The following is a 21,554-nucleotide window of genomic DNA, read 5'->3' on the forward strand; positions in this document are numbered from 1 at the left end:
TACACTCTGTTCGATTGCAATAGAAACATTCTCATTAGATAACGAAGGCAGAGCTGGAAACCCTCCCACATCTAAGAAATCACATTGGTGCAATCTTGACCAAAAATAAATTGCAACCAGCAGATTGAAGACATACATGGAAAAAACATCTTGTATCACTTTTAGTGTGAACCTGAATTTGAAGCAGAGACCTCTTGATCTGCAGTTAAATTCTCTACCATTGAGCTAACAATGCTCGTAAACATATCCTAATTAAGACGAACATCAAAAGACACGTGATGGAATTACATCACAAAAACCATCCACTTCCATTGAAGATAAAGCAATTCACAATTTGAAGAAGCACATTCTACTCATTACAGCATGTTTCCATAGGTGGCACCTGGAATTGAAGCATAGACCTCTTGCTCTGCAGTAAAATGCTGTATGAATGAGCTATTTACTCTGTTCAATTGCAAATGAAACATTTTCATTATATAACAAAGGCAGAACTGGAAACCCTCCTTTATCTAAGGAATCACTATGGTGCAATTTTGATCAACAATAATAAGGAACCCGCAGATTGCAGATATACATTGAACAAACACCCTGTTTCTCTTTTAAGGGGCACCTGGTTTTGGACCAGTGACCACTTGATCTGTTGTGAAATACTCCACCATTGAGCTATAGTGCATTGAATTGTAAAATAAAGATTGTCATTCAATAAAAAAGGCTGAGCTGGAAACCCTGCCATATCTAAGGAATGACTTTGGTGCAATCTTGACCAAGAATAAAAGGTAACCAACAGATAGAAGATACACATTGAACAAACACCCAATTTCTCTTGTAGAGGGCACCTGGATTAGAACCAGAGACCTCTTGCTCTGCAGAAATATGCTGTATGAATGAGATATTCACTGTGTTCAATTGCAAATGAAACATTCTCATTATATAACAAAAGCAGAACTGGTAACACTCCTTTATCTAAGGAATCACTATGGTGCAATTTTGATCAACAATAATAGGCAACCCGCAGATTGCAGATATACATTGAACAAACACCCTGTTTCTCATTTAAGGGGCACCTGGTTTTGGACCAGTGACCTGTTGATCTGCAGTGAAATACTCCACCATTGAGCTATAGTGCATTGAATTGTAAAATAATGATTGTCATTAAATAACAAAGGCAGAGCTGGAGACCCTGCCATATCTAAGGAATGACTTTGGTGCAATCTTGACCAAGAATAAATTGTAAGCAACAGATTGAAGATACACATTGAACAAACACCCTAATTCTCTTGTAGGGGGCACCTGGATTTGAACCAGAGACCTCTTGATCTGCAGTCAAATGCTCTACCACTGAGCTATACCCCCTCCACTTGTAGAAAACACGCTCACATGTATTAATGAAGATGAATATCAAAAGCCCTGCGTGAGGAACCAACATTATGAACGCCATTCACTACCATCAAACGAAAAGGCATCTTACTGTTTAAAGAACCTCATTTTACTCATAACAGCATATTTTCGTAAGGGGGCTCCTGGATTTGAATCAGAGACCTCTTGATCTGCAGTAAAACGCGCCACCACTGAGCTACACTCTGTTCGATTGCAATAGAAACATTCCCATTAGATAACGAAGGCAGAGCTGGAAACCCTCCCACATCTAAGAAATCACATTGGTGCAATCTTGACCAAAAATAAATTGCAACCAGCAGATTGAAGACATACATGGAAAAAACATCTTGTATCACTTTTAGTGTGAACCTGAATTTGAAGCAGAGACCTCTTGATCTGCAGTTAAATTCTCTACCATTGAGCTAAACAATGCTCGTAAACATATCCTATTTAAGACGAACATCAAAAGACACGTGATGGAATTACATCACAAAAACCATCAACTTCCATTGAAGATAAAGCAATTCACAATTTGAAGAAGCACATTCTACTCATTACAGCATGTTTCCATAGGTGGCACCTGGAATTGAAGCATAGACCTCTTGCTCTGCAGTAAAATGCTGTATGAATGAGATATTCACTGTGTTCAATTGCAAATGAAACATTTTCATTATATAACAAAAGCAGAACTGGAAACACTCCTTTATCTAAGGAATCACTATGGTGCAATTTTGATCAACAATAATAGGCAACCCGCAGATTGCAGATATACATTGAACAAACACCCTGTTTCTCATTTAAGGGGCACCTGGTTTTGGACCAGTGACCTGTTGATCTGCAGTGAAATACTCCACCATTGAGCTATAGTGCATTGAATTGTAAAATAATGATTGTCATTAAATAACAAAGGCAGAGCTGGAGACCCTGCCATATCTAAGGAATGACTTTGGTGCAATCTTGACCAAGAATAAATTGTAAGCAACAGATTGAAGATACACATTGAACAAACACCCTAATTCTCTTGTAGGGGGCACCTGGATTTGAACCAGGGACCTCTTGATCTGCAGTCAAATGCTCTACCACTGAGCTATACCCCCTGCACTTGTAGAACACACGCTCACATGTATTAATGAAGATGAATATCAAAAGCCCTGCGTGAGGAACCAACATTATGAACGCCATTCACTACCATCAAACGAAAAGGCAACTTACTGTTTAAAGAACCTCATTTTACTCATAACAGCATGTTTTCGTAGGGGGCTCCTGGATTTGAAGCAGAGACCTCTTGATCTGCAGTAAAACGCGCCACCACTGAGCTACACTCTGTTCGATTGCAATAGAAACATTCTCATTAGATAACGAAGGCAGAGCTGGAAACCCTCCCACATCTAAGAAATCACATTGGTGCAATCTTGACCAAAAATAAATTGCAACCAGCAGATTGAAGACATACATGGAAAAAACATCTTGTATCACTTTTAGTGTGAATCTGAATTTGAAGCAGAGACCTCTTGATCTGCAGTTAAATTCTCTACCATTGAGCTAACAATGCTCGTAAACATATCCTAATTAAGACGAACATCAAAAGACACGTGATGGAATTACATCACAAAAACCATCCACTTCCATTGAAGATAAAGCAATTCACAATTTGAAGAAGCACATTCTACTCATTACAGCATGTTTCCATAGGTGGCACCTGGAATTGAAGCATAGACCTCTTGCTCTGCAGTAAAATGCTGTATGAATGAGCTATTTACTCTGTTCAAATGCAAATGAAACATTTTCATTATATAACAAAGGCAGAACTGGAAACCCTCCTTTATCTAAGGAATCACTATGGTGCAATTTTGATCAACAATAATAAGGAACCCGCAGATTGCAGATATACATTGAACAAACACCCTGTTTCTCTTTTAAGGGGCACCTGGTTTTGGACCAGTGACCACTTGATCTGTTGTGAAATACTCCACCATTGAGCTAAAGTGCATTGAATTGTAAAATAAAGATTGTCATTCAATAACAAAGGCTGAGCTGGAAACCCTGCCATATCTAAGGAATGACTTTGGTGCAATCTTGACCAAGAATAAAAGGTAACCAACAGATTGAAGATACACATTGAACAAACACCCAATTTCTCTTGTAGAGGGCACCTGGATTTGAACCAGAGACCACTTGCTCTGCAGAAAAATGATGAATGAGTGAGATATTCACTCTGTTCAATTGCAATTGAAACATTCTCATTATATAACAAAAGCAGAACTGGAAACCCTCCTTTATCTATGGAATCACTATGGTGCAATTTTGATCAACAATAATAAGGAACCCGCAGATTGCAGATATACATTGAACAAACACCCTGTTTCTCTTTTAAGGGGCACCTGGTTTTGGACCAGTGACCACTTGATCTGTTGTGAAATACTCCACCATTGAGCAATAGTGCATTGAATTGTAAAATAATGATTGTCATTAAATAACAAAGGCAGAGCTGGAAACCCTGCCATATCTAAGGAATGACTTTGGAGCAATCTTGACCAAGAATAAATTGTAAGCAACAGATTGAAGATACACATTGAACAAACACCCTAATTCTCTTGTAGGGGGCACCTGGATTTGAACCAGAGACCTCTTGATCTGCAGTCAAATGCTCTACCACTGAGCTATACCCCCTCCACTTGTAGAACACACGCTCACATGTATTAATGAAGATGAATATCAAAAGCCCTGCGTGAGGAACCAACATTATGAACGCCATTCACTACCATCAAACGAAAAGGCATCTTACTGTTTAAAGAACCTCATTTTACTCATAACAGCATGTTTTCGTAGGGGGCTCCTGGATTTGAAGCAGAGACCTCTTGATCTGCAGTAAAACGCGCCACCACTGAGCTACACTCTGTTCGATTGCAATAGAAACATTCCCATTAGATAACGAAGGCAGAGCTGGAAACCCTCCCACATCTAAGAAATCACATTGGTGCAATCTTGACCAAAAATAAATTGCAACCAGCAGATTGAAGACATACATGGAAAAAACATCTTGTATCACTTTTAGTGTGAACCTGAATTTGAAGCAGAGACCTCTTGATCTGCAGTTAAATTCTCTACCATTGAGCTAAACAATGCTCGTAAACATATCCTATTTAAGACGAACATCAAAAGACACGTGATGGAATTACATCACAAAAACCATCCACTTCCATTGAAGATAAAGCAATTCACAATTTGAAGAAGCACATTCTACTCATTACAGCATGTTTCCATAGGTGGCACCTGGAATTGAAGCATAGACCTCTTGCTCTGCAGTAAAATGCTGTATGAATGAGATATTCACTGTGTTCAATTGCAAATGAAACATTCTCATTATATAACAAAAGCAGAACTGGAAACACTCCTTTATCTAAGGAATCACTATGGTGCAATTTTGATCAACAATAATAGGCAACCCGCAGATTGCAGATATACATTGAACAAACACCCTGTTTCTCATTTAAGGGGCACTTGGTTTTGGACCAGTGACCTGTTGATCTGCAGTGAAATACTCTAGCATTGAGCTATAGTGCATTGAATTGTAAAATAAAGATTGTCAATAAATTACAAAGGCAGAGCTGGAGACCCTGCCATATCTAAGGAATGACTTTGGTGCAATCTTGACCAAGAATAAAATGTAAGCAACAGATTGAAGATACACATTGAACAAACACCCAATTTCTCTTGTAGAGGGCACCTGGATTAGAACCAGAGACCTCTTGCTCTGCAGAAAAATGATGTATGAATGAGATATTCACTCTGTTCAATTGCAAATGAAACATTCTCATTATATAACAAAAGCAGAACTGGAAACCCTCCTTTATCTAAGGAATCACTATGGTGCAATTTTGATCAACAATAATAGGCAACCCGCAGATTGCAGATATACATTGAACAAACACCCTGTTTCTCTTTTAAGGGGCACCTGGTTTTGGACCAGTGACCACTTGATCTGTTGTGAAATACTCCACCATTGAGCTATAGTGCATTGAATTGTAAAATAAAGATTGTCATTCAATAACAAAGGCTGAGCTGGAAACCCTGCCATATCTAAGGAATGACTTTGGTGCAATCTTGACCAAGAATGAAATGTAAGCAACAGATTGAAGATACACATTGAACAAACACCCTAATTCTCTTGTAGGGGGCACCTGGATTTGAACCAGAAACCTCTTGATCTGCAGTCAAATGCTCTACCACTGAGCTATACCCCCTCCACTTGTAGAACACACGCTCACATGTATTAATGAAGATGAATATCAAAAGCCCTGCGTGAGGAACCAACATTATGAACGCCATTCACTACCATCAAACGAAAAGGCAACTTACTGTGTAAAGAACCTCATTTTACTCATAATAGCATGTTTTCGTAGAGGGCTCCTGGATTTGAAGCAGAGACCTCTTGATCTGCAGTAAAACGCGCCACCACTGAGCTACACTCTGTTCGATTGCAATAGAAACATTCTCATTAGATAACGAAGGCAGAGCTGGAAACCCTCCCACATCTAAGAAATCACATTGGTGCAATCTTGACCAAAAATAAATTGCAACCAGCAGATTGAAGACATACATGAAAAAAACATCTTGTATCACTTTTAGTGTGAACCTGAATTTGAAGCAGAGACCTCTTGATCTGCAGTTAAATTCTCTACCATTGAGCTAACAATGCTCGTAAACATATCCTAATTAAGACGAACATCAAAAGACACGTGATGGAATTACATCACAAAAACCATCCACTTCCATTGAAGATAAAGCAATTCACAATTTGAAGAAGCACATTCTACTCATTACAGCATGTTTCCATAGGTGGCACCTGGAATTGAAGCATAGACCTCTTGCTCTGCAGTAAAATGCTGTATGAATGAGCTATTTACTCTGTTCAATTGCAAATGAAACATTTTCATTATATAACAAAGGCAGAACTGGAAACCCTCCTTTATCTAAGGAATCACTATGGTGCAATTTTGATCAACAATAATAAGGAACCCGCAGATTGCAGATATACATTGAACAAACACCCTGTTTCTCTTTTAAGGGGCACCTGGTTTTGGACCAGTGACCACTTGATCTGTTGTGAAATACTCCACCATTGAGCTATAGTGCATTGAATTGTAAAATAAAGATTGTCATTCAATAAAAAAGGCTGAGCTGGAAACCCTGCCATATCTAAGGAATGACTTTGGTGCAATCTTGACCAAGAATAAAAGGTAACCAACAGATTGAAGATACACATTGAACAAACACCCAATTTCTCTTGTAGAGGGCACCTGGATTAGAACCAGAGACCTCTTGCTCTGCAGAAAAATGATGTATGAATGAGATATTCACTCTGTTCAATTGCAAATGAAACATTCTCATTATATAACAAAAGCAGAACTGGAAACCCTCCTTTATCTAAGGAATCACTATGGTGCAATTTTGATCAACAATAATAAGGAACCCGCAGATTGCAGATATACATTGAACAAACACCCTGTTTCTCTTTTAAGGGGCACCTGGTTTTGGACCAGTGACCACTTGATCTGTTGTGAAATACTCCACCATTGAGCTATAGTGCATTGAATTGTAAAATAATGATCGTCATTCAATAACAAAGGCAGAGCTGGAAACCCTGCCATATCTAAGGAATGACTTTGGTGCAATCTTGACCAAGAATAAAATGTAAGCAACAGATTGAAGATACACATTGAACAAACACCCTAATTCTCTTGTAGGGGGCACCTGGATTTGAACCAGAGACCTCTTGATCTGCAGTCAAATGCTCTACCACTGAGCTATACCCCCTCCACTTGTAGAACACACGCTCACATGTATTAATGAAGATGAATATCAAAAGCCCTGCGTGAGGAACCAACATTATGAACGCCATTCACTACCATCAAACGAAAAGGCATCTTACTGTTTAAAGAACCTCATTTTACTCATAACAGCATGTTTTCGTAGGGGGCTCCTGGATTTGAAGCAGAGACCTCTTGATCTGCAGTAAAACGCGCCACCACTGAGCTACACTCTGTTCGATTGCAATAGAAACATTCCCATTAGATAACGAAGGCAGAGCTGGAAACCCTCCCACATCTAAGAAATCACATTGGTGCAATCTTGACCAAAAATAAATTGCAACCAGCAGATTGAAGACATACATGGAAAAAACATCTTGTATCACTTTTAGTGTGAACCTGAATTTGAAGCAGAGACCTCTTGATCTGCAGTTAAATTCTCTACCATTGAGCTAAACAATGCTCGTAAACATATCCTATTTAAGACGAACATCAAAAGACACGTGATGGAATTACATCACAAAAACCATCCACTTCCATTGAAGATAAAGCAATTCACAATTTGAAGAAGCACATTCTACTCATTACAGCATGTTTCCATAGGTGGCACCTGGAATTGAAGCATAGACCTCTTGCTCTGCAGTAAAATGCTGTATGAATGAGATATTCACTGTGTTCAATTGCAAATGAAACATTCTCATTATATAACAAAAGCAGAACTGGAAACACTCCTTTATCTAAGGAATCACTATGGTGCAATTTTGATCAACAATAATAGGCAACCCGCAGATTGCAGATATACATTGAACAAACACCCTGTTTCTCATTTAAGGGGCACTTGGTTTTGGACCAGTGACCTGTTGATCTGCAGTGAAATACTCTAGCATTGAGCTATAGTGCATTGAATTGTAAAATAAAGATTGTCAATAAATTACAAAGGCAGAGCTGGAGACCCTGCCATATCTAAGGAATGACTTTGGTGCAATCTTGACCAAGAATAAAATGTAAGCAACAGATTGAAGATACACATTGAACAAACACCCAATTTCTCTTGTAGAGGGCACCTGGATTAGAACCAGAGACCTCTTGCTCTGCAGAAAAATGATGTATGAATGAGATATTCACTCTGTTCAATTGCAAATGAAACATTCTCATTATATAACAAAAGCAGAACTGGAAACCCTCCTTTATCTAAGGAATCACTATGGTGCAATTTTGATCAACAATAATAGGCAACCCGCAGATTGCAGATATACATTGAACAAACACCCTGTTTCTCTTTTAAGGGGCACCTGGTTTTGGACCAGTGACCACTTGATCTGTTGTGAAATACTCCACCATTGAGCTATAGTGCATTGAATTGTAAAATAAAGATTGTCATTCAATAACAAAGGCTGAGCTGGAAACCCTGCCATATCTAAGGAATGACTTTGGTGCAATCTTGACCAAGAATGAAATGTAAGCAACAGATTGAAGATACACATTGAACAAACACCCTAATTCTCTTGTAGGGGGCACCTGGATTTGAACCAGAAACCTCTTGATCTGCAGTCAAATGCTCTACCACTGAGCTATACCCCCTCCACTTGTAGAACACACGCTCACATGTATTAATGAAGATGAATATCAAAAGCCCTGCGTGAGGAACCAACATTATGAACGCCATTCACTACCATCAAACGAAAAGGCAACTTACTGTGTAAAGAACCTCATTTTACTCATAATAGCATGTTTTCGTAGAGGGCTCCTGGATTTGAAGCAGAGACCTCTTGATCTGCAGTAAAACGCGCCACCACTGAGCTACACTCTGTTCGATTGCAATAGAAACATTCTCATTAGATAACGAAGGCAGAGCTGGAAACCCTCCCACATCTAAGAAATCACATTGGTGCAATCTTGACCAAAAATAAATTGCAACCAGCAGATTGAAGACATACATGAAAAAAACATCTTGTATCACTTTTAGTGTGAACCTGAATTTGAAGCAGAGACCTCTTGATCTGCAGTTAAATTCTCTACCATTGAGCTAACAATGCTCGTAAACATATCCTAATTAAGACGAACATCAAAAGACACGTGATGGAATTACATCACAAAAACCATCCACTTCCATTGAAGATAAAGCAATTCACAATTTGAAGAAGCACATTCTACTCATTACAGCATGTTTCCATAGGTGGCACCTGGAATTGAAGCATAGACCTCTTGCTCTGCAGTAAAATGCTGTATGAATGAGCTATTTACTCTGTTCAATTGCAAATGAAACATTTTCATTATATAACAAAGGCAGAACTGGAAACCCTCCTTTATCTAAGGAATCACTATGGTGCAATTTTGATCAACAATAATAAGGAACCCGCAGATTGCAGATATACATTGAACAAACACCCTGTTTCTCTTTTAAGGGGCACCTGGTTTTGGACCAGTGACCACTTGATCTGTTGTGAAATACTCCACCATTGAGCTATAGTGCATTGAATTGTAAAATAAAGATTGTCATTCAATAAAAAAGGCTGAGCTGGAAACCCTGCCATATCTAAGGAATGACTTTGGTGCAATCTTGACCAAGAATAAAAGGTAACCAACAGATTGAAGATACACATTGAACAAACACCCAATTTCTCTTGTAGAGGGCACCTGGATTAGAACCAGAGACCTCTTGCTCTGCAGAAAAATGATGTATGAATGAGATATTCACTCTGTTCAATTGCAAATGAAACATTCTCATTATATAACAAAAGCAGAACTGGAAACCCTCCTTTATCTAAGGAATCACTATGGTGCAATTTTGATCAACAATAATAAGGAACCCGCAGATTGCAGATATACATTGAACAAACACCCTGTTTCTCTTTTAAGGGGCACCTGGTTTTGGACCAGTGACCACTTGATCTGTTGTGAAATACTCCACCATTGAGCTATAGTGCATTGAATTGTAAAATAATGATCGTCATTCAATAACAAAGGCAGAGCTGGAAACCCTGCCATATCTAAGGAATGACTTTGGTGCAATCTTGACCAAGAATAAAATGTAAGCAACAGATTGAAGATACACATTGAACAAACACCCTAATTCTCTTGTAGGGGGCACCTGGATTTGAACCAGAGACCTCTTGATCTGCAGTCAAATGCTCTACCACTGAGCTATACCCCCTCCACTTGTAGAACACACGCTCACATGTATTAATGAAGATGAATATCAAAAGCCCTGCGTGAGGAACCAACATTATGAATGCCATTCACTACCATCAAACGAAAAGGCAACTTACTGTTTAAAGAACCTCATTTTACTCATAACAGCATGTTTTCGTAGGGGGCTCCTGGATTTGAAGCAGAGACCTCTTGATCTGCAGTAAAACGCGCCACCACTGAGCTACACTCTGTTCGATTGCAATAGAAACATTCTCATTAGATAACGAAGGCAGAGCTGGAAACCCTCCCACATCTAAGAAATCACATTGGTGTAATCTTGACCAAAAATAAATTGCAACCAGCAGATTGAAGACATACATGGAAAAAACATCTTGTATCACTTTTAGTGTGAATCTGAATTTGAAACAGAGGCCTCTTGATCTGCAGTTATATTCTCTACCATTGAGCTAACAATGCTCGTAAACATATCCTAATTAAGACGAACATCAAAAGACACGTGATGGAATTACATCACAAAAACCATCCACTTCCATTGAAGATAAAGCAATTCACAATTTGAAGAAGCACATTCGACTCATTACAGCATGTTTCCATAGGTGGCACCTGGAATTAAAGCATAGACCTCTTGCTCTGCAGTAAAATGCTGTATGAATGAGCTATTTACTCTGTACAATTGCAAATGAAACATTTTCATTATATAACAAAGGCAGAACTGGAAACCCTCCTTTATCTAAGGAATCACTATGGTGCAATTTTGATCAACAATAATAAGGAACCCGCAGATTGCAGATATACATTGAACAAACACCCTGTTTCTCTTTTAAGGGGCACCTGGTTTTGGACCAGTGACCACTTGATCTGTTGTGAAATACTCCACCATTGAGCTAAAGTGCATTGAATTGTAAAATAAAGATTGTCATTCAATAACAAAGGCTGAGCTGGAAACCCTGCCATATCTAAGGAATGACTTTGGTGCAATCTTGACCAAGAATAAAAGGTAACCAACAGATTGAAGATACACATTGAACAAACACCCAATTTCTCTTGTAGAGGGCACCTGGATTAGAACCAGAGACCACTTGCTCTGCAGAAAAATGATGAATGAGTGAGATATTCACTCTGTTCAATTGCAATTGAAACATTCTCATTATATAACAAAAGCAGAACTGGAAACCCTCCTTTATCTAAGGAATCACTATGGTGCAATTTTGATCAACAATAATAAGGAACCCGCAGATTGCAGATATACATTGAACAAACACCCTGTTTCTCTTTTAAGGGGCACCTGGTTTTGGACCAGTGACCACTTGATCTGTTGTGAAATACTCCACCATTGAGCAATAGTGCATTGAATTGTAAAATAATGATTGTCATTAAATAACAAAGGCAGAGCTGGAAACCCTGCCATATCTAAGGAATGACTTTGGTGCAATCTTGACCAAGAATAAATTGTAAGCAACAGATTGAAGATACACATTGAACAAACACCCTAATTCTCTTGTAGGGGGCACCTGGATTTGAATCAGAGACCTCTTGATCTGCAGTCAAATGCTCTACCACTGAGCTATACCCCCTCCACTTGTAGAAAACACGCTCACATGTATTAATGAAGATGAATATCAAAAGCCCTGCGTGAGGAACCAACATTATGAATGCCATTCACTACCATCAAACGAAAAGGCAACTTACTGTTTAAAGAACCTCATTTTACTCATAACAGCATGTTTTCGTAGGGGGCTCCTGGATTTGAAGCAGAGACCTCTTGATCTGCAGTAAAACGCGCCACCACTGAGCTACACTCTGTTCGATTGCAATAGAAACATTCTCATTAGATAACGAAGGCAGAGCTGGAAACCCTCCCACATCTAAGAAATCACATTGGTGTAATCTTGACCAAAAATAAATTGCAACCAGCAGATTGAAGACATACATGGAAAAAACATCTTGTATCACTTTTAGTGTGAATCTGAATTTGAAACAGAGGCCTCTTGATCTGCAGTTATATTCTCTACCATTGAGCTAACAATGCTCGTAAACATATCCTAATTAAGACGAACATCAAAAGACACGTGATGGAATTACATCACAAAAACCATCCACTTCCATTGAAGATAAAGCAATTCACAATTTGAAGAAGCACATTCGACTCATTACAGCATGTTTCCATAGGTGGCACCTGGAATTAAAGCATAGACCTCTTGCTCTGCAGTAAAATGCTGTATGAATGAGCTATTTACTCTGTACAATTGCAAATGAAACATTTTCATTATATAACAAAGGCAGAACTGGAAACCCTCCTTTATCTAAGGAATCACTATGGTGCAATTTTGATCAACAATAATAAGGAACCCGCAGATTGCAGATATACATTGAACAAACACCCTGTTTCTCATTTAAGGGGCACCTGGTTTTGGACCAGTGACCACTTGATCTGTTGTGAAATACTCCACCATTGAGCTAAAGTGCATTGAATTGTAAAATAAAGATTGTCATTCAATAACAAAGGCTGAGCTGGAAACCCTGCCATATCTAAGGAATGACTTTGGTGCAATCTTGACCAAGAATAAAAGGTAACCAACAGATTGAAGATACACATTGAACAAACACCCAATTTCTCTTGTAGAGGGCACCTGGATTTGAACCAGAGACCACTTGCTCTGCAGAAAAATGATGAATGAGTGAGATATTCACTCTGTTCAATTGCAATTGAAACATTCTCATTATATAACAAAAGCAGAACTGGAAACCCTCCTTTATCTAAGGAATCACTATGGTGCAATTTTGATCAACAATAATAAGGAACCCGCAGATTGCAGATATACATTGAACAAACACCCTGTTTCTCTTTTAAGGGGCACCTGGTTTTGGACCAGTGACCACTTGATCTGTTGTGAAATACTCCACCATTGAGCAATAGTGCATTGAATTGTAAAATAATGATTGTCATTAAATAACAAAGGCAGAGCTGGAAACCCTGCCATATCTAAGGAATGACTTTGGTGCAATCTTGACCAAGAATAAATTGTAAGCAACAGATTGAAGATACACATTGAACAAACACCCTAATTCTCTTGTAGGGGGCACCTGGATTTGAACCAGAGACCTCTTGATCTGCAGTCAAATGCTCTACCACTGAGCTATACCCCCTCCACTTGTAGAAAACACGCTCACATGTATTAATGAAGATGAATATCAAAAGCCCTGCGTGAGGAACCAACATTATGAACGCCATTCACTACCATCAAACGAAAAGGCATCTTACTGTTTAAAGAACCTCATTTTACTCATAACAGCATGTTTTCGTAGGGGGCTCCTGGATTTGAAGCAGAGACCTCTTGATCTGCAGTAAAACGCGCCACCACTGAGCTACACTCTGTTCGATTGCAATAGAAACATTCCCATTAGATAACGAAGGCAGAGCTGGAAACCCTCCCACATCTAAGAAATCACATTGGTGCAATCTTGACCAAAAATAAATTGCAACCAGCAGATTGAAGACATACATGGAAAAAACATCTTGTATCACTTTTAGTGTGAACCTGAATTTGAAGCAGAGACCTCTTGATCTGCAGTTAAATTCTCTACCATTGAGCAAAACAATGCTCGTAAACATATCCTATTTAAGACGAACATCAAAAGACACGTGATGGAATTACATCACAAAAACCATCAACTTCCATTGAAGATAAAGCAATTCACAATTTGAAGAAGCACATTCTACTCATTACAGCATGTTTCCATAGGTGGCACCTGGAATTGAAGCATAGACCTCTTGCTCTGCAGTAAAATGCTGTATGAATGAGATATTCACTGTGTTCAATTGCAAATGAAACATTCTCATTATATAACAAAAGCAGAACTGGAAACACTCCTTTATCTAAGGAATCACTATGGTGCAATTTTGATCAACAATAATAGGCAACCCGCAGATTGCAGATATACATTGAACAAACACCCTGTTTCTCATTTAAGGGGCACCTGGTTTTGGACCAGTGACCTGTTGATCTGCAGTGAAATACTCCACCATTGAGCTATAGTGCATTGAATTGTAAAATAATGATTGTCATTAAATAACAAAGGCAGAGCTGGAGACCCTGCCATATCTAAGGAATGACTTTGGTGCAATCTTGACCAAGAATAAATTGTAAGCAACAGATTGAAGATACACATTGAACAAACACCCTAATTCTCTTGTAGGGGGCACCTGGATTTGAACCAGAGACCTCTTGATCTGCAGTCAAATGCTCTACCACTGAGCTATACCCCCTCCACTTGTAGAAAACACGCTCACATGTATTAATGAAGATGAATATCAAAAGCCCTGCGTGAGGAACCAACATTATGAACGCCATTCACTACCATCAAACGAAAAGGCATCTTACTGTTTAAAGAACCTCATTTTACTCATAACAGCATATTTTCGTAAGGGGGCTCCTGGATTTGAATCAGAGACCTCTTGATCTGCAGTAAAACGCGCCACCACTGAGCTACACTCTGTTCGATTGCAATAGAAACATTCCCATTAGATAACGAAGGCAGAGCTGGAAACCCTCCCACATCTAAGAAATCACATTGGTGCAATCTTGACCAAAAATAAATTGCAACCAGCAGATTGAAGACATACATGGAAAAAACATCTTGTATCACTTTTAGTGTGAACCTGAATTTGAAGCAGAGACCTCTTGATCTGCAGTTAAATTCTCTACCATTGAGCTAAACAATGCTCGTAAACATATCCTATTTAAGACGAACATCAAAAGACACGTGATGGAATTACATCACAAAAACCATCAACTTCCATTGAAGATAAAGCAATTCACAATTTGAAGAAGCACATTCTACTCATTACAGCATGTTTCCATAGGTGGCACCTGGAATTGAAGCATAGACCTCTTGCTCTGCAGTAAAATGCTGTATGAATGAGATATTCACTGTGTTCAATTGCAAATGAAACATTCTCATTATATAACAAAAGCAGAACTGGAAACACTCCTTTATCTAAGGAATCACTATGGTGCAATTTTGATCAACAATAATAGGCAACCCGCAGATTGCAGATATACATTGAACAAACACCCTGTTTCTCATTTAAGGGGCACCTGGTTTTGGACCAGTGACCTGTTGATCTGCAGTGAAATACTCCACCATTGAGCTATAGTGCATTGAATTGTAAAATAATGATTGTCATTAAATAACAAAGGCAGAGCTGGAGACCCTGCCATATCTAAGGAATTACTTTGGTGCAATCTTGACCAAGAATAAATTGTAAGCAACAGATTGAAGATACACATTGAACAAACACCCTAATTCTCTTGTAGGGGGCACCTGGATTTGAACCAGGGACCTCTTGATCTGCAGTCAAATGCTCTACCACTGAGCTATACCCCCTGCACTTGTAGAACACACGCTCACATGTATTAATGAAGATGAATATCAAAAGCCCTGCGTGAGGAACCAACATTATGAACGCCATTCACTACCATCAAACGAAAAGGCAACTTACTGTTTAAAGAACCTCATTTTACTCATAACAGCATGTTTTCGTAGGGGGCTCCTGGATTTGAAGCAGAGACCTCTTGATCTGCAGTAAAACGCGCCACCACTGAGCTACACTCTGTTCGATTGCAATAGAAACATTCTCATTAGATAACGAAGGCAGAGCTGGAAACCCTCCCACATCTAAGAAATCACATTGGTGCAATCTTGACCAAAAATAAATTGCAACCAGCAGATTGAAGACATACATGGAAAAAACATCTTGTATCACTTTTAGTGTGAATCTGAATTTGAAGCAGAGACCTCTTGATCTGCAGTTAAATTCTCTACCATTGAGCTAACAATGCTCGTAAACATATCCTAATTAAGACGAACATCAAAAGACACGTGATGGAATTACATCACAAAAACCATCCACTTCCATTGAAGATAAAGCAATTCACAATTTGAAGAAGCACATTCTACTCATTACAGCATGTTTCCATAGGTGGCACCTGGAATTGAAGCATAGACCTCTTGCTCTGCAGTAAAATGCTGTATGAATGAGCTATTTACTCTGTTCAAATGCAAATGAAACATTTTCATTATATAACAAAGGCAGAACTGGAAACCCTCCTTTATCTAAGGAATCACTATGGTGCAATTTTGATCAACAATAATAAGGAACCCGCAGATTGCAGATATACATTGAACAAACACCCTGTTTCTCTTTTAAGGGGCACCTGGTTTTGGACCAGTGACCACTTGATCTGTTGTGAAATACTCCACCATTGAGCTAAAGTGCATTGAATTGTAAAATAAAGATTGTCATTCAATAACAAAGGCTGAGCTGGAAACCCTGCCATATCTAAGGAATGACTTTGGTGCAATCTTGACCAAGAATAAAAGGTAACCAACAGATTGAAGATACACATTGAACAAACACCCAATTTCTCTTGTAGAGGGCACCTGGATTTGAACCAGAGACCACTTGCTCTGCAGAAAAATGATGAATGAGTGAGATATTCACTCTGTTCAATTGCAATTGAAACATTCTCATTATATAACAAAAGCAGAACTGGAAACCCTCCTTTATCTAAGGAATCACTATGGTGCAATTTTGATCAACAATAATAAGGAACCCGCAGATTGCAGATATACATTGAACAAACACCCTCTTTCTCTTTTAAGGGGCACCTGGTTTTGGACCAGTGACCACTTGATCTGTTGTGAAATACTCCACCATTGAGCAATAGTGCATTGAATTGTAAAATAATGATTGTCATTAAATAACAAAGGCAGAGCTGGAAACCCTGCCATATCTAAGGAATGACTTTGGAGCAATCTTGACCAAGAATAAATTGTAAGCAACAGATTGAAGATACACATTGAACAAACACCCTAATTCTCTTGTAGGGGGCACCTGGATTTGAACCAGAGACCTCTTGATCTGCAGTCAAATGCTCTACCACTGAGCTATACCCCCTCCACTTGTAGAAAACACGCTCACATGTATTAATGAAGATGAATATCAAAAGCCCTGCGTGAGGAACCAACATTATGAACGCCATTCACTACCATCAAACGAAAAGGCATCTTACTGTTTAAAGAACCTCATTTTACTCATAACAGCATATTTTCGTAAGGGGGCTCCTGGATTTGAATCAGAGACCTCTTGATCTGCAGTAAAACGCGCCACCACTGAGCTACACTCTGTTCGATTGCAATAGAAACATTCCCATTAGATAACGAAGGCAGAGCTGGAAACCCTCCCACATCTAAGAAATCACATTGGTGCAATCTTGACCAAAAATAAATTGCAACCAGCAGATTGAAGACATACATGGAAAAAAGATCTTGTATCACTTTTAGTGTGAACCTGAATTTGAAGCAGAGACCTCTTGATCTGCAGTTAAATTCTCTACCATTGAGCTAAACAATGCTCGTAAACATATCCTATTTAAGACGAACATCAAAAGACACGTGATGGAATTACATCACAAAAACCATCAACTTCCATTGAAGATAAAGCAATTCACAATTTGAAGAAGCACATTCTACTCATTACAGCATGTTTCCATAGGTGGCACCTGGAATTGAAGCATAGACCTCTTGCTCTGCAGTAAAATGCTGTATGAATGAGCTATTTACTCTGTTCAAATGCAAATGAAACATTTTCATTATATAACAAAGGCAGAACTGGAAACCCTCCTTTATCTAAGGAATCACTATGGTGCAATTTTGATCAACAATAATAAGGAACCCGCAGATTGCAGATATACATTGAACAAACACCCTGTTTCTCTTTTAAGGGGCACCTGGTTTTGGACCAGTGACCACTTGATCTGTTGTGAAATACTCCACCATTGAGCTAAAGTGCATTGAATTGTAAAATAAAGATTGTCATTCAATAACAAAGGCTGAGCTGGAAACCCTGCCATATCTAAGGAATGACTTTGGTGCAATCTTGACCAAGAATAAAAGGTAACCAACAGATTGAAGATACACATTGAACAAACACCCAATTTCTCTTGTAGAGGGCACCTGGATTTGAACCAGAGACCACTTGCTCTGCAGAAAAATGATGAATGAGTGAGATATTCACTCTGTTCAATTGCAATTGAAACATTCTCATTATATAACAAAAGCAGAACTGGAAACCCTCCTTTATCTAAGGAATCACTATGGTGCAATTTTGATCAACAATAATAAGGAACCCGCAGATTGCAGATATACATTGAACAAACACCCTCTTTCTCTTTTAAGGGGCACCTGGTTTTGGACCAGTGACCACTTGATCTGTTGTGAAATACTCCACCATTGAGCAATAGTGCATTGAATTGTAAAATAATGATTGTCATTAAATAACAAAGGCAGAGCTGGAAACCCTGCCATATCTAAGGAATGACTTTGGAGCAATCTTGACCAAGAATAAATTGTAAGCAACAGATTGAAGATACACATTGAACAAACACCCTAATTCTCTTGTAGGGGGCACCTGGATTTGAACCAGAGACCTCTTGATCTGCAGTCAAATGCTCTACCACTGAGCTATACCCCCTCCACTTGTAGAAAACACGCTCACATGTATTAATGAAGATGAATATCAAAAGCCCTGCGTGAGGAACCAACATTATGAACGCCATTCACTACCATCAAACGAAAAGGCATCTTACTGTTTAAAGAACCTCATTTTACTCATAACAGCATATTTTCGTAATGGGGCTCCTGGATTTGAAGCAGAGACCTCTTGATCTGCAGTAAAACGCGCCACCACTGAGCTACACTCTGTTCGATTGCAATAGAAACATTCCCATTAGATAACGAAGGCAGAGCTGGAAACCCTCCCACATCTAAGAAATCACATTGGTGCAATCTTGACCAAAAATAAATTGCAACCAGCAGATTGAAGACATACATGGAAAAAACATCTTGTATCACTTTTAGTGTGAACCTGAATTTGAAGCAGAGACCTCTTGATCTGCAGTTAAATTCTCTACCATTGAGCAAAACAATGCTCGTAAACATATCCTATTTAAGACGAACATCAAAAGACACGTGATGGAATTACATCACAAAAACCATCAACTTCCATTGAAGATAAAGCAATTCACAATTTGAAGAAGCACATTCTACTCATTACAGCATGTTTCCATAGGTGGCACCTGGAATTGAAGCATAGACCTCTTGCTCTGCAGTAAAATGCTGTATGAATGAGATATTCACTGTGTTCAATTGCAAATGAAACATTCTCATTATATAACAAAAGCAGAACTGGAAACACTCCTTTATCTAAGGAATCACTATGGTGCAATTTTGATCAACAATAATAGGCAACCCGCAGATTGCAGATATACATTGAACAAACACCCTGTTTCTCATTTAAGGGGCACCTGGTTTTGGACCAGTGACCTGTTGATCTGCAGTGAAATACTCCACCATTGAGCTATAGTGCATTGAATTGTAAAATAATGATTGTCATTAAATAACAAAGGCAGAGCTGGAGACCCTGCCATATCTAAGGAATGACTTTGGTGCAATCTTGACCAAGAATAAATTGTAAGCAACAGATTGAAGATACACATTGAACAAACACCCTAATTCTCTTGTAGGGGGCACCTGGATTTGAACCAGAGACCTCTTGATCTGCAGTCAAATGCTCTACCACTGAGCTATACCCCCTCCACTTGTAGAAAACACGCTCACATGTATTAATGAAGATGAATATCAAAAGCCCTGCGTGAGGAACCAACATTATGAACGCCATTCACTACCATCAAACGAAAAGGCATCTTACTGTTTAAAGAACCTCATTTTACTCATAACAGCATATTTTCGTAAGGGGGCTCCTGGATTTGAAGCAGAGACCTCTTGATCTGCAGTAAAACGCGCCACCACTGAGCTACACTCTGTTCGATTGCAATAGAAACATTCCCATTAGATAACGAAGGCAGAGCTGGAAACCCTCCCACATCTAAGAAATCACATTGGTGCAATCTTGACCAAAAATAAATTGCAACCAGCAGATTGAAGACATACATGGAAAAAACATCTTGTATCACTTTTAGTGTGAACCTGAATTTGAAGCAGAGACCTCTTGATCTGCAGTTAAATTCTCTACCATTGAGCTAAACAATGCTCGTAAACATATCCTATTTAAGACGAACATCAAAAGACACGTGATGGAATTACATCACAAAAACCATCAACTTCCATTGAAGATAAAGCAATTCACAATTTGAAGAAGCACATTCTACTCATTACAGCATGTTTCCATAGGTGGCACCTGGAATTGAAGCATAGACCTCTTGCTCTGCAGTAAAATGCTGTATGAATGAGATATTCACTGTGTTCAATTGCAAATGAAACATTCTCATTATATAACAAAAGCAGAACTGGAAACACTCCTTTATCTAAGGAATCACTATGGTGCAATTTTGATCAACAATAATAGGCAACCCGCAGATTGCAGATATACATTGAACAAACACCCTGTTTCTCATTTAAGGGGCACTTGGTTTTGGACCAGTGACCTGTTGATCTGCAGTGAAATACTCTAGCATTGAGCTATAGTGCATTGAATTGTAAAATAAAGATTGTCAATAAATTACAAAGGCAGAGCTGGAGACCCTGCCATATCTAAGGAATGACTTTGGTGCAATCTTGACCAAGAATAAAATGTAAGCAACAGATTGAAGATACACATTGAACAAACACCCTAATTCTCTTGTAGGGGGCACCTGGATTTGAACCAGAGACCTCTTGATCTGCAGTCAAATGCTCTACCACTGAGCTATACCCCCTGCACTTGTAGAACACACGCTCACATGTATTAATGAAGATGAATATCAAAAGCCCTGCGTGAGAAACCAACATTATGAATGCCATTCACTACCATCAAACGAAAAGGCAACTTACTGTTTAAAGAACCTCATTTTACTCATAACAGCATGTTTTCGTAGGGGGCTCCTGGATTTGAAGCAGAGACCTCTTGATCTGCAGTAAAACGCGCCACCACTGAGCTACACTCTGTTCGATTGCAATAGAAACATTCTCATTAGATAACGAAGGCAGAGCTGGAAACCCTCCCACATCTAAGAAATCACATTGGTGCAATCTTGACCAAAAATAAATTGCAACCAGCAGATTGAAGACATACATGGAAAAAACTTCTTGTATCACTTTTAGTGTGAATCTGAATTTGAAGCAGAGACCTCTTGATCTGCAGTTAAATTCTCT

At 38.8% G+C, this 21,554-nt stretch overlaps 15 non-coding genes across 15 annotated transcripts; all 15 read right to left on the reverse strand.

Annotated features, from left to right (window-relative positions):
* Positions 1 to 1,281: 1,281 nt before the first annotated feature.
* Positions 1,282 to 1,353, reverse strand: trnac-gca (transfer RNA cysteine (anticodon GCA)). The gene has a single exon. It is a non-coding gene; the product is annotated as a tRNA-Cys (tRNA).
* A 1,049-nt stretch (positions 1,354 to 2,402) lies between these two features.
* trnac-gca (transfer RNA cysteine (anticodon GCA)) lies at positions 2,403 to 2,474 on the reverse strand. Its single transcript has one exon. It is a non-coding gene; the product is annotated as a tRNA-Cys (tRNA).
* Positions 2,475 to 3,975: 1,501 nt separating this feature from the next.
* Positions 3,976 to 4,047, reverse strand: trnac-gca (transfer RNA cysteine (anticodon GCA)). The gene has a single exon. It is a non-coding gene; the product is annotated as a tRNA-Cys (tRNA).
* Positions 4,048 to 5,549: 1,502 nt separating this feature from the next.
* trnac-gca (transfer RNA cysteine (anticodon GCA)) lies at positions 5,550 to 5,621 on the reverse strand. Its single transcript has one exon. It is a non-coding gene; the product is annotated as a tRNA-Cys (tRNA).
* A 1,501-nt stretch (positions 5,622 to 7,122) lies between these two features.
* Positions 7,123 to 7,194, reverse strand: trnac-gca (transfer RNA cysteine (anticodon GCA)). The gene has a single exon. It is a non-coding gene; the product is annotated as a tRNA-Cys (tRNA).
* A 1,502-nt stretch (positions 7,195 to 8,696) lies between these two features.
* Positions 8,697 to 8,768, reverse strand: trnac-gca (transfer RNA cysteine (anticodon GCA)). Its single transcript has one exon. It is a non-coding gene; the product is annotated as a tRNA-Cys (tRNA).
* A 1,501-nt stretch (positions 8,769 to 10,269) lies between these two features.
* trnac-gca (transfer RNA cysteine (anticodon GCA)) lies at positions 10,270 to 10,341 on the reverse strand. Its single transcript has one exon. It is a non-coding gene; the product is annotated as a tRNA-Cys (tRNA).
* A 1,501-nt stretch (positions 10,342 to 11,842) lies between these two features.
* On the reverse strand, positions 11,843 to 11,914 carry trnac-gca (transfer RNA cysteine (anticodon GCA)). The gene has a single exon. It is a non-coding gene; the product is annotated as a tRNA-Cys (tRNA).
* Positions 11,915 to 13,415: 1,501 nt separating this feature from the next.
* On the reverse strand, positions 13,416 to 13,487 carry trnac-gca (transfer RNA cysteine (anticodon GCA)). The gene has a single exon. It is a non-coding gene; the product is annotated as a tRNA-Cys (tRNA).
* Positions 13,488 to 14,535: 1,048 nt separating this feature from the next.
* trnac-gca (transfer RNA cysteine (anticodon GCA)) lies at positions 14,536 to 14,607 on the reverse strand. Its single transcript has one exon. It is a non-coding gene; the product is annotated as a tRNA-Cys (tRNA).
* Positions 14,608 to 15,656: 1,049 nt separating this feature from the next.
* On the reverse strand, positions 15,657 to 15,728 carry trnac-gca (transfer RNA cysteine (anticodon GCA)). The gene has a single exon. It is a non-coding gene; the product is annotated as a tRNA-Cys (tRNA).
* A 1,501-nt stretch (positions 15,729 to 17,229) lies between these two features.
* On the reverse strand, positions 17,230 to 17,301 carry trnac-gca (transfer RNA cysteine (anticodon GCA)). Its single transcript has one exon. It is a non-coding gene; the product is annotated as a tRNA-Cys (tRNA).
* Positions 17,302 to 18,804: 1,503 nt separating this feature from the next.
* Positions 18,805 to 18,876, reverse strand: trnac-gca (transfer RNA cysteine (anticodon GCA)). Its single transcript has one exon. It is a non-coding gene; the product is annotated as a tRNA-Cys (tRNA).
* Positions 18,877 to 19,925: 1,049 nt separating this feature from the next.
* On the reverse strand, positions 19,926 to 19,997 carry trnac-gca (transfer RNA cysteine (anticodon GCA)). The gene has a single exon. It is a non-coding gene; the product is annotated as a tRNA-Cys (tRNA).
* A 1,049-nt stretch (positions 19,998 to 21,046) lies between these two features.
* On the reverse strand, positions 21,047 to 21,118 carry trnac-gca (transfer RNA cysteine (anticodon GCA)). The gene has a single exon. It is a non-coding gene; the product is annotated as a tRNA-Cys (tRNA).
* Between the last annotated feature and the right edge of the window lie 436 nt (positions 21,119 to 21,554).

The sequence above is a fragment of the Amia ocellicauda genome, chromosome 21 (genome assembly GCF_036373705.1).
Source record: "Amia ocellicauda isolate fAmiCal2 chromosome 21, fAmiCal2.hap1, whole genome shotgun sequence".
NCBI classification, from domain to species: Eukaryota; Metazoa; Chordata; class Actinopteri; order Amiiformes; family Amiidae; genus Amia; species Amia ocellicauda.